Raw genomic sequence first — 13,310 nt, forward strand, 5'->3', positions numbered from 1 at the left:
CGCTCATACATATACGAGGGTTATTCGGAAATTAAGGAACGATCGGTCGCGAAATGGAAACCATAGTGAAAATCCGATGACGTTTTGCTCAGGTGTGTTGGGCCGTGTCTCTAGTATGCCCGACGATCGCGTTATGTCGTTTTTTTAGTTCTGAGCACACAGGGAGCGCATAAAGATACCTAGAACAATAGTGTCTCCCGCGAAGTACGAGGGCCTGAAGCTATGCAGCCAGCATTACATAACTGTCACGCGGTTTCTTCTTCAAGACAATTCTCAGCCGCATTCTGCAGGGGCAATGAAGATGCTCCTGCACCGTTTTCAATTGGAAATGTTTGATTACCCACAACACAGCCCGTAATTGCCTCCCTCTGAGTTTAATCTCTGCTCACATGAACCGCTGGCTATGAAGACAACATTTTGGCACAGACAACGAGCTGTAGGCCAGCGTACAGAATTGACGGAAAGCACTGGCGGGTGCCTTCTATAACGGAGGTATCGGAAAGTTGGTACAACTCTACGACAAACGTCTAAGTCGGATCGGCGACTACGGAGATAAGTAGCTGGAAGTTGTAGCTAACTATAGCAAATAAAACAGGTTTGATTTTCACTGTGGTTTCCATTTCGCGACCTATCGTTTCTTACTTTCCGGATAGCCCTCGTATATTGATATGTGGTGTCTGTTCTGACAGACATGTCCGATAGAGCAGACGTCGCATACTAATATCAATACGACAGAGAATGTTCCAGGGAGTCTATTACTTGTTCTCGGATGACAGGAGCAGTTGTGAAGGGGTTACAGTGTGCTTGGTGCACAACACAACACGGTGTGGCTCCCTTGTAATGGTCAGACGTGGTCGACCCTAAGCTTGACGATGATACACCTTCCCTGACGTTCCCACGCAGTCCACCATCACGCCACTGTCACATAAGATCCTCCATGCATCCGTAGTGCACGGCATCACCGCATCGTTCACAGTGATCATGCAGCATGTGACGCTGATCCGCCCTTTAAATACCCTATCAGGCATGGTAACGACACTGAAGACGAGCAACACTAATCCATTCTCGTGGCTGGAGGTGTAATGATTCATATACCAGTCAATGGTGTGTATCTACATGTAGATCACCATCATACTCTGCAAGCCACCTAACGGTGTATGGCGGAGGGTACTCCTGGTACCACTAACTGATCTCCCCCTGCTCTGTTCATTCGCGAATGACGCCTGGGGATAATGATTGTCGGTAAACCTTTTTTCTAGCTCTAATACACGAGATGTACATGGGAGGAGTAATATGTTGTCCCACTCTTCCTGTAAAATGCTCTTTGGAAATTTCAGCACCAAACCTCTCTAGTGCACAACGCTCCTCTTATAACGACTGCCATTGGAGTTTGCTGAACATCTCTGTAACGCTCTCGCGCTGACTAAACGATCCCGTGACGAAACGTCCCACTCTTAATTGGGTCTTGTCTACCTCTTCTGTTAGTGCAACCCGATAAAGATTCCATATTGATGAACATTACTCTAGAATAGGACGAACAAGCGCCTTATAAGCCACTTCCATCGTGGATGAGTAACATTTCCGTAGGATTCTCCCTACGAATCTCAGTCTGGGTTCTGCTTTTCTTACTATGAGGGCTATTCGTAAAGGAAGGTCCGATGGGGTGCGAAATAGAAGCCATAGTGAAATCCGATGAAGCTTTGCACGGATGCAGTGCCTCTAGTATGCCCGTCGATCGCGTCATGTTCTGAGCCCACAGTGAGCACGTAAAGATGCTTAGAACAATAGTATCCACCGCCAAGTACGTGGGCCTGGAGTCAGATTTCGCCTGATGTCATGCAGCCCGCAAAACATAGCTGTCATGCATTTCCTCCAGCATGACAATTCTCCGCCGCACTCTGATGCGACAATGAAGATGCTCCTGCAGCGTTTTCGATGGGAAGTGTTTGATCAACTACAATAGGGCTCTTTATAGGCTCTCCCAGAGTTTCATCTCTTCTCACATGAACCACTGGCTATGAAGACAATGTTCTGGCACAGACAACGAGCTGTAGACCAGCGTAGAGAATTGGCAGCAAGCACAGGAGGCTGACTTCTATGACGAGGGTATTGGAAAATTGGTACAACGCTACGACATATGTCTAAATCGGAGAGGCAACTATGTAGAGAAGTAGTTGCATAGTGTAGCTAACTGTTGCAAACAAAACATTTTTGATTTTCACAGTGGTTTCCATTTTGCGACCGATCCGACCTTACTTTTCGAATAGGCCTCGAATTTGTTGTATATGGTCATTTCACTTAAGATCTCGTAGATTTTTTACGCTAGATACTGTTTCCAGCAAATTGTCATCAGTAGTGTAGCTGTACACTACTGGTTTTCACTTCTGTATACTCACAATACGTTACATTTATTTAGGTTCAGTGTCAACTGCCAGAGCCTGCACCATCAGCGGTGCTCTACAGGGCATTCTGCAAATAGGTATTCTCTTCTGGCGTAGACAACTATGTCACCTGCGAAAAGAGTTACAGAGCATACAACTCTTTCTACTACATCGTTTATATACATCGTAAACAATAACGGTCCTACATAACCTTCCTAAATCCAGTACAAATCTGGTCCAATACTCCATAAGCTTGTAACAGCAGTGCTGGATGGTGTCAAACGCCTTCTTGAAGGAACACGGCATCAGCCTACGGCTCTATGGATCTCATGGAGAAACAGAGAGAGCTGACTTTCGCAGAGTCTCTGTTTGTGGAATCCATGCTGCTTTTACCTATACGAAATAGTATTGACATCCAAGCATGTTCCATGTGTTTGGGAACTACCTCCGTCAGGCAGAGTAGTTCCAGAACCTAGGTTCGGAGCATGATTTTTTGACGATTTCCTTGATTGTCTGATTGACAGTCCTGGAAACCCCTCCCCAATATTCCCCATTGGGAACCACACAGCGCCAGTGCTAAAACGCTGGGTTTTGGCTGGGAAGAGCAGAGATCTGTCGTGCACGAAAAGTGGTATAAGTACAGAGTGGGTACTCACTGTGCTGCGCCGGCTGGCTACATGGTGGGCGGTCGCGACTGCGGCGGAGACTCGGGCGACGGCGGTACGGCGAAGGGCAGCGGCGGCCCCATGTGCAGCGGCGGCGGGAAGACGGCGGGCGGCGTGTGCGCCGGGTACATGGCCGTGTGCGGCAGGTACGGGCCCGCCGACAGGTAGTACGACGACGGGTGGTGCAGGTACATGCGCGCCGCCTCGCGGATCGCCATCGAGCGCAGCTCCTCCTGCGCTGTGGGCACGCGGCAGTCAGGGCGCGCTACTCGCGAGTGGCTGAGGCGAGCGTACTTACCGTGGCTCGAGTCCACCTGCTGTCTGGCCGGAACGTGACTTTTGTACTCGAATGTGTGGCGTACCAGAATAGATGTCAGCTGCTCCTTCGTCTGTGCATGTTTTAAGGGCAGCTCTGTACCAAAGTAGCTGTGCAACCGCACCTGTTACAGGTGGTAAAACCTTACGAGTCATCAGGGAGCGACGTACTCCTCTTCAGACTTCTACAGTACTCTACGTTGCGATCCCTCTGCTGATGTCTTCTTTGGGGCTCGACTGATGTCCCTTGAAGTCTGAACGCTGTCGAAAGACTGTCCTGCGTTTACTTGCGAAAGGCTATTCCACAATGATTTTACAGAGAAGGGAGTACTGAATAAAAATTTTCAGTCTGTTATTGGTGGGTCGTCACTGGGTAAATATTGGAAGCAGGTACTGAAAGAGAGGGGGAAACCAAAATATATTGTTTTTGTATCAACCAAGGTTATTTCCTGTGGTTGTCTATCTTCCTCTCTCGCCGCGGATAGCTGTTGACTTTCGTGGTAGCAGATACAACTGAGATCACTGGAGGTAAATTTGCTCGAGATATATGCGTCTCCATCGAATTATGCGTGCAATCGAGTTAATTAAAACCGAAAAAAAATATCCGTACACAGTTACGCAATGCGGAACCTATCACAAGGAGTTACGAAAGTGGGACAGCCCATTATACACTAAGGAGCCAAAGAAACTGGTACACATGCACAATATCGTGTAAGGCCCCCGCGAGCACGAGGAAGTGCCGCAACACGACGTGGCATGGACTCGACTAATACCTGAAGTAGTGCTGGAGGGAACTGACATCATGAATCTTGCAGCGCTGTCCATACATCCGTAACAGTACGACGGGATGGAAATCTCTTCTGAACAGCACGCTGCTGGGCATCCCAGATATGCTCAGTAATGTTCATGTCTAGGGAGTTTGATGGCCAGCGGAAGTGTTTAAATTCAGAAGAGAGCTTCTGGAGCTACTCTGTAGCAATTCTGTGTCGCATTGTCCTCCTGGAATTGCCCAAGTCCGTCGGAATGCACAATGGACACGAAAGGATGCAGCTGATCACACGGGATGCTTACGTACGAGTCACCTATCAGAGTCGTATTTAGACGTGTCAGAGCTCCCATATCACTCCTACTGCACACGTCCCACGTCATTACAGAGGCTCCACCAGCTTGAATAGCCCCGGCTAGCATGCAGGGTTCATGGATTAATAAAGTTGTCTCCATATGCATACACGTCCGTCCGCGTGATACAATTCGAAACGAGACTCGTCCGATCAGGCAACATGTTTCCAGTCACCAACAGGACAATGTCGTTGTTGACGGGCCCAGGCGAGGCGAAAAGCTTTGAGTCGTGTAGTCATCAAAGGCTCACGACTGGGCCTTCGGCTCCGGAAGCCCATATCGATTATGTTTCGTTTAATGGTTCGCACGCTGACAGTTGTTGATGGCCCAGAAATGAAATCTGAAGCAATTTCCTGAAGGGTTGCGCTTCTGTCACGTTGCACGATTCTCGTCGATAGTCTTTGGCCCCGTTCTTGCAGGAACTTTTTTCTGCCGCAACGATGTTGGAGATGTGATGTTTTACCGGATTCCTTATATCCACGGTACAGTCGTGAAATGGTCGCACGGGAAAATCCCCACTTCGTCGCTAGCTAAGTGATTCTGTGTCCCATCGCTCGTGCGCCGATTATAGCACCACGTTCAAACTCACTTAAATCATGATAACCTGCCATTGTAGCAGCAGTAACCGATCTAACAACTGCACCAGACATTTGTTGTCTTACATAGGTGTTGCCGACCGCAGCGCCGTATTCTGCCTGTTTACATATCTCTGTGATTAAATACGCACCCCTATACCACTTTCTTTGGCGCTTCTGTGTAAATGGAGGCGGCGAGCATTAGGGAGAAGTAGCACCAGCAGACTGCGTGGGTCAAGAGAGCTTCGAACGTGGGATAGTCACTGGATGTCAATTGGTTCAAATGTCTCTGAGCACTATGGGACTTAACATCTATGGTCATCAGTCCCCTAGAACTTAGAACTACTTAAACCTAACTAATCTAAGGACATTACACTGGATGTCATCTGAGTAACAATCACATAGAGGCACTTCAACGATTCCAAACCTATCAAAGTCCACAGTTTGACGGTGGAATGGATACTTGAAGTATCTAACATAGGTAAACGAAGCCTTATGTACTGGCGTACAGACACCGTGGAGCACTGCGCAGGATGGTTGCAAAACATTGCATGAAATCAGTGGAAATAATTACTCGTGAGCTCTAAACTGCTACTAACAGTCTGGTAACAGAGTCACCGTGCGTAGGAACTTAAAAAGAATAAAGTACAGTGCTTGAGCAGCTCATTATAAGTCACACATATCTGTAGTAAGTGCGAAACGACGCTTGAAGCACTGTTAAGAGCGACGCCACCCAGTGGATGACTGCAATGAGCGAATTGGAGCTATGAATCACGCTATACCCTGCGGCAATCCGATGGAAGGGTTTGCGTTCGCGAGTTCCTGGAGAACGTTGCCTGCCATCTTGTGTAGGGCCAACAGTGATCTACGGAGGACATAGTGTTACGCAATAGAGGTTAGGGTGTGGTCCCCGTATTGCACTTAAGAAAACGCTAAGTGCGGAAGGATATGAATCCATTTTAGAGCATTGTGCAATGCTTACAACAGAGGAACAATTCTGAGTCGATGATGGTTTGTATCAGCATGACAACACACTCGGTCTTAAACAAAATTCCGTCAGGCAGCCGTTTGTGGACTGGCCTGCCCAGAGTCTCGACCGGTACCGAGTGGTAGATATGTAGGATGAGTGGTGCTATAGCTGGCGCACGAGCGATAGGACACACCATCTTCAAGCTAGCGACGAAGTGGGGACTTTTCCGTACGACCATTTCACGAGTGTACCGTGGATATCAGGAATACGGTAAAACATCACACGCCGAACATCGCTGCGGCAGGAAAAAGATCCTGCAAGAGAGGGACCAACAATGATTAAAGAGAATCGTTCAATGTGACAGAAGTGCAGCCCTTCCGGAAATTGTTGCAGATTTCAATGGAGGACCATCAACAAGTGTCAGCGTGCGAACTATTCAACAAAATATCATCGATATGGGCTTTCGGAGCCGAAGGCGCACTCGTGTACCCTTGATGATTGCACGACACAAAGGTTTATGTTTCGCCTGGGACAACTTTATTAATCCATGAACCCTGCATGCTAGCCGGGGCTATTCAAGCTGGTGGAGCCTCTGTAATGACGTGGGACGTGTGCAGTAGGAGTGATATGGGAGCTCTGACACGTCTAAATACGACTCTGATAGGTGACTCGTACGTAAGCATCCCGTGTGATCAGCTGCATCCATTCATGTCCATTGTGCATTCCCACGGATTTGGGCAATTCCAGCAGGACAATGCGACACCCCACACGTCCAGAATTGCTACAGATTGGCTCTAGAAATACTATTCTTAGTATAAAATACTTCCGCTGGCTATCAAACTCCCTAGGAATGAACATTATTGAGCATATCTGCGATGCATAGCAGCTTGCTGTTCAGAAGAGGTCTCCGTTCCCTCGAACTCTTACGGATTTATGGACGGCGCTGCAGACCCCAGAGTCCAACATCACTACCTTTCCTGGTTTCTGCTCTTGCGGAAGAATCGGTTGTAGTTCGTTTACAGACATTCAGACAGCTCGTTGAAACTGTCTCCAGCAGAGTAAAGGCGAATCGTGGACACACTCCATATTTATGTCCACTGATTGGTTTCCGAACCAACGCCCTTGCCGTGGTGGTATCACCGGTTCCCGTCAGATCACCGAAGTTAAGCAACCTCGGGCTGGGCTGGCACTTGGATGGGTGACCATCCAGTCTGCCGAGCGCTGTCGGCAAGTGGGGAGCGCTCAGCCCTTGTGAGGCAAACTGGGGAGCTACTTGACTGAGAAGTAGCGGCACCGGTCACGAAAACTGACGACGGCAGGGAGAGCGGTGTGCTGACCACATGGCCCTCCGTGTCCACAACCAGTGACGCCCCTTGGCTGTGAGGATGACACGGCGGTGGGTCGGTACCGCTGGGTCTTTCAGTGCCTGTCCGGACGGAGAATAGGTGTAAACAAGAATTTCATGAACGATGTGAGTGGGTTGTTACGGGCTCTCATTTGTAGCGCGTAACAGCTGACACTTTTAGGGAACATTCGAACGAAAGGTATTAAGTATTGCGGAACTAAAACCCTGTTTCTGGCTTCGCTATATGGATGACACGTTTGTTGTATGGCCACACACTAGGGAGAAACTACATAAATTTTACTGTTTTCTGTATGTTCATCCGGAAATCAACTTCAGTATGGAAATGAAGATTGAAGCCGGCCTCATGTTCTCGGTACTGTTGATCTGCAAAAGAGCTGGCAGTAACGTACGGCTCGGAGTTAATATGAAGCCTAACAATACAAATAGGTATTCAGATGCCACCTCGCACCACTGCCAAGCCGAGAAGTACGACAGTCTTAATACCCTTGTATCCGCGGCATTAGTGATAATGAGAGTTTGCCATCAGAACTAGATTTTTTTAGAGAAACTCTTATAGCCAACGGCTATGTTGAGCTATCCATAAACAAAGCTTTCAAACGAGGAGGTAATAACAATAATTTAAACAAGAGTAACGAGGGACCTCTGTAAGGTTATTTTTTGTCACTATAGTAACCTATTGCATAGGCAGAAACCTTCGGAAAAATGATATACAGATTACTTGTTTTAGTCAACAAAAGGTAAAAGACTTCTTCCAGCCTACGAGGGACGTGCGAAGCATCCCTCACGCTGTGGAGGTACATGAAGTGACGTGTGGTTGTGCAATGTATAGGCGAAACTCGAAAGTCAACAGAATTACACACTACCTAACACGAATTCCGCACATATTAAGGACAAAACGTAAAACCAGTGCTAGCAGAGCGCCAGTGAGAATGTGATCAGGTCATGGATATTAAGTACATACGATTGCTACCCATAGAAAGTAATATTTATAGAAAGGAACTCCTTGCACCTTGAAATATCGAAGAACAAGTACAATTTCAATACAGTTGACATCTACACGCTTCCGTCCTCGTGGCTTCTTGCTATCACAAAAATAAATAACGAGCCACGGAGAGCGGGAAATATCAGAAAGCAACCTAGGTGGTACAGGAACAATAATATTTCGGTTTCCCCGTCTTTTTCATATCTGCTTTCACTATTTACCCAATGATGGCGGCCAGTGAGCAGCAGCCTAAAGGTTTTTTGCCCTGTAAAACCACTTCACCGAAAAAAGCGCTGGAAAATAGCATTTTTAATTGGACGTGTTACTGCCTTTCGACCGTGTTCAGTCATCCATTGACTCCAGTGGAGGGGTTGAAATGTAGAACATTGAATAAATCTGAAGAGGATTATGACGCGGGTTAATGAGTCAGAAGATTTTATCGTCAATGGTAAAGAGTCATAGGAGCCTGTGTTGTTGGGCTCCCGTAACGTCTGCAAAACTTCATGAACACTAGTGCTTACACTGTCTTTGTTTATCTTCAACTCTTCTGCCCTCATACTAGAAGACAGCCGCCTATCATCCGCAAGCATCTGTCGCACTCGTGTCACTGTAAAATAGAGCGCAAAATGGAGGAACGAGTTAATATGAAATTTTGCTTCCAGATAGGGAAAACGACGACGAAGACTCCTGGCATGTTAGTGCAAGAGTACGGTGTTGATGTAGCGAGTAAAAATGTGATTGTGTTTGTGAAGCTTAAACGCTTTCGTGACGGAAAGGAAGGTGGCGGGGATCAGCCGTGTTCGTGTCATCATGCACAATCCCAGATACTTGTAGATAATCGGCGAATAACCTCGAGAATGAGAGCCGAAGAGTTGAAGACCAATAAGGACAGTGTCCACACTATTGTTCACGAACACTCGCAGGCGTTGCACTTATCCAACAACGCGTGACTACGGTGCTTCGAATGATTCCACAAGAAGCGTTTGCTGACAGTTACCAGCAGCCTTACAGCCGATGACAGGATTGTGTTAATGGTGATAACTTTGAAAGCCGGTAAAGGTATTTTGTTTGTAGCTCTTATTTCCCGTTGCGTGCTACGTTTACGCTGTCGTTTTCTTTTGCAACACGTCGTGGAAGAAGGCTTTTCGGTTTCCATGTAAAAATGGCGATCAGTTCAATATATTAGGTTAAAATCGAGTGGTTTAAATATTTCATCAGTATAGTGGTTGATAGCTGCTTCGCAATATATTTCACCACACAGTCACGGCACCCTAAACATGTGCCCTGGCCGGCCGATGTGGCCGAGTGGTTCTAGGCGCTTCAGTCTGGAACCGCGTGACCGAAACGGTCGCAGATTCGAATCCTGCCTCGGGCATGGCTGTGTGTGATGGCCTTAGGTTAGTTAGGTTTAAGTAGTTCTAAGTTCTAGGGTACTGATGACCTCAGAAGTTACGTCCCATAGTGCTCAGAGCCATTTGAACCATTTTTTTTAAATTAATTGACAGTGCTAGTAAAATACGAAGAAAACTCAGTCCTTAGAACAGCGACTTAGTTCTTGTGCTATTTCATGCCGCTCTCTCTTCATGTTCCCACCAGACTGCATCTTTTCACTCACTGTGATGTAATGAATTATCATAGTTGAAAAGAGACTGTGGTGTCACCGCCAGACACCACACTTGCTAGCTGGTAGCCTTTAAATCGGCCGCGGTCCGCTAGTATACGACGGACCCCCGTGTCGCCACTGTCAGTGATTGCAGACCGAGCGCCGCCACACGGCAGGTCTAGAGACACTTCCTAGCACTCGTCCCAGTTGTACAGCCGACTTTGCTTGAGATAGTTCACTGACAAATTACGCTCTCATTTGCCGAGACGATAGTTAGCATAGCCTTCAGCTACGTCATTTGCTACGACCTAGCAAGGCGCCATTATCATTTGCTATTTATCTTGTGATGCATGTACCGTCAGACCGATGTACACCAATTATGAATTAAAGTTAAGTATTCCATCAGCTACGTACTTTATTTGCCAGTCTCAATCCCTTTAACTGTTCCAGACCTCACGCCAGCCTGCGTGAGCTTAAACGCTTGCCTTTCGGCTTCCTCATAGTGGCTTGGCTGTCTTGCCAAGTCACAGCAGAGACCATCAATGTATCTACGAATAACTAAATGAGTTACAGCACAATTATTACGTAACAGAAAAACAAGCCATTAATTTAATAGTAATGAGACATATTATTCACTACTAAAGAGGAGGACACGGCAAGTGCCATCACACGATTTCCCAGAAAATTTGCTCAGTGAAAGAGGGGTGAAAACAAGTGAGCACGCGTCTCGGCTTATCAGCAGATACTCGACCGTTTCTGAGAAAACGACAGTCAAAGTTTTCGAGGTACTTTATCTGTCTTTTAGTGCAAGTTTAACCGAAGCGGTGGTACAGTGGCTAGCTTCACGGCATTAGACGCCTGCGCCCCATGTTCGAAACTCGATTACTGTACTGATTTTCTGTTTTCAATTATCTACTCATGTCGCAGAAGATTACTATACGAATGTTTTCCAGTGTATGATGAAACACTGTTGTAGTTATTCGTCTACTAATTGTCTGTCTGCTGAACGAATTTAAAAGCTGTAAATGAACGAGAAAATTATTTTGAAGTGTTTACGGTGATATCCCTGTAGTGTATCTTGATTCACAATCAAGTACAAGCGCCAGTTTTCGGAAAAATGATCCGTTATGCATGGTTTGCAGGGAAACTATTGTTAAGCGTGAAATCTTCAACAACGTTAACGATATTTCTTTCCCGAGTGAGATTCACACGAAGAAATGTCACTGTAAGAAATTTGGCTTCGCGCGATACTCATGATGTTAGCAATTTCTGTTTCGAATGTTTGTACGTTCGGTATCAGGGGACACACCAAATCTTCCTGAAGAATAAACATAATAATAATATGTAAGAATTAATATAAGAATTGATATAAGCTTGAACTGTAAGAATATGTGAATTCAAATGCCTCGGACCTTTGGAGGTGACGGCGTCCCACCTCTGACTGACAAACCAGGGACTCCTAAGATACGACTCGGCAAACAAATGGTAATGAGATGGGGAGCTATTAATATCAATGGGGGTTACTCTGGGAAGAAGGTAGAGCTGGCAGAGGCTGCAAGTAAGATGGGGCTGGATGTTTTAGCTGTTAGTGACATTCGGGTAAGGGGTGAGAAAGAAGAGGAAGTGGGAGAATACAAGGTCTACCTGTCAGGAGCCAAAGCAGGAATAGCACAATGGGGTGTAGGGCTTTACATCAGGAAAGAAATGGAACCCACCATAGTTGCAATAAGGTATGTAAACGAACGACTGATGTGGATAGATTTGACAGTGTCTAGCAAGAAAATTAGGATTGTGTCAGTATATTCGCATTGTGAAGGGACAGATCAAGATAAGATGGATAGTTTTTATGATGCACTCAGTGATGTAGTTGTTAGAGTAAAGGACAAGGACAGTGTTCTGCTCATGGGTGATTTTAATGCCAGGATTGGAAATCGAACAGAAAGGGTATGAAAAGGTTATGGGTAAATTTGGAGAGGATATGGAGGCCAACAGGAACGGGAAACAACTCTTGGATTTCTGTGCCAGTATGGGCTTAGTAATCACAAACTCCTTTTTTAAACATAAGAGCATTCACCGGTATACTTGGGAAGGCAGGGAAACCAGATCTGTCATTGACTATATAATAACAGATCAGGAATTCAGGAAGGCTGTGAGGGACACACGTGTATTCAGGGGATTCTTTGATGACACTGATCATTATTTAATCTGCACCGAAATTGGTATTGTGAGGCCGAAAGTGCAGGAGGTCAGGTCCATATGTAGGAGGATAAGAGTGGAGAAACTTCAGGATAAGGAAATCAGGCACAAGCACATAACAAAGATCTCAGAAAGGTACGAGTTAGTTGAATGTATTCAATAACAGTCATTGGAAAATGAATGGACAAGGTACAGGGAGACAGTACTAGAAGTGGCTGAAGAATGTCTTGGAACAGTAGTGTGTAAAGGTAGGATGAAGCAAACAAGACTGGGTGTTCTGTGTTGTCCTTAGGTTAGTTAGGTTTAAGTAGTTCTAAGTTCTAGGGGACTGATGACCATGGATGTTAAGTCCCATAGTGCTCAGAGCCATTTGAACCATTTTTTTAAGCAAACAGTTTGGTGGAATGACACAGTCAAGGCAGCCTGTAAAAGGAAAAAGAAGGTGTATCAAAAATGGCTACATACTAGAACTCAGGTAGACAGAGAAAGTTATGTTGAAGAAAGAAACAAAGCCAAACAGATAATCGCAGCATCCAAGAAGAAATCTTGGGAAGACTTTGGAAACAGGTTGGACACTTTGGGTCAAGCTGCTGGAAAACCATTCTGGAGTGTAATTAGCAGTCTTCGAAAGGGAAGTAAGAAGGAAATGATAAGTATTTTGGACAGGTCAGGAAAACTGCTTGTGAATCCTGTGGATTTCTTGGGCAGACGGAGGAATATTTTGAAGAGCTGTTCAATGTAGGTGAAAATACGATCAGTAATGTTTCAGATTTCGATGTACAATGGGATAGGAATGATGATGGAAATAGGATCACATTTGAGGAAGTCGTGAAAATGGTCAATAGATTGCAGTGCAATAAAGTAGCTGGGGTGGATGAAATTAAGTCGGAACTCATCAAATACAGTGGAATGTCAGGTCTTAAATGGCTATACAGGATAATTAAAATGGCCTGGGGGTCGGGACAGGTTCCTTCAGACTGGACAAAAGCAGTAATCACACCAATCTTTAAACATGGAAACAGAAAATATTGTAACAACTACAGAGGTATCTCTTTAATCAGCGTTGTGGGTAAAATCTTCTCAGGTATTGTTGAAAGTAAAGTGCGAGTATTAGTTGAGGACCAATTGGATGAAAATT

At 45.8% G+C, this 13,310-nt stretch overlaps 1 long non-coding RNA gene across 1 annotated transcript in view; it reads right to left on the minus strand.

Annotated features, from left to right (window-relative positions):
• Window positions 1–13,310, minus strand: part of LOC124787818 — a 415,837-nt gene that overhangs the window by 203,928 nt on the left and 198,599 nt on the right. The window contains exon 2 of the long non-coding RNA XR_007016017.1: window positions 3,038–3,284. This is a non-coding gene — a long non-coding RNA (uncharacterized LOC124787818). The remainder of the gene's footprint in view (window positions 1–3,037; window positions 3,285–13,310) is intronic.

Source organism: Schistocerca piceifrons, chromosome 1, assembly GCF_021461385.2.
Source record: "Schistocerca piceifrons isolate TAMUIC-IGC-003096 chromosome 1, iqSchPice1.1, whole genome shotgun sequence".
NCBI classification, from domain to species: Eukaryota; Metazoa; Arthropoda; class Insecta; order Orthoptera; family Acrididae; genus Schistocerca; species Schistocerca piceifrons.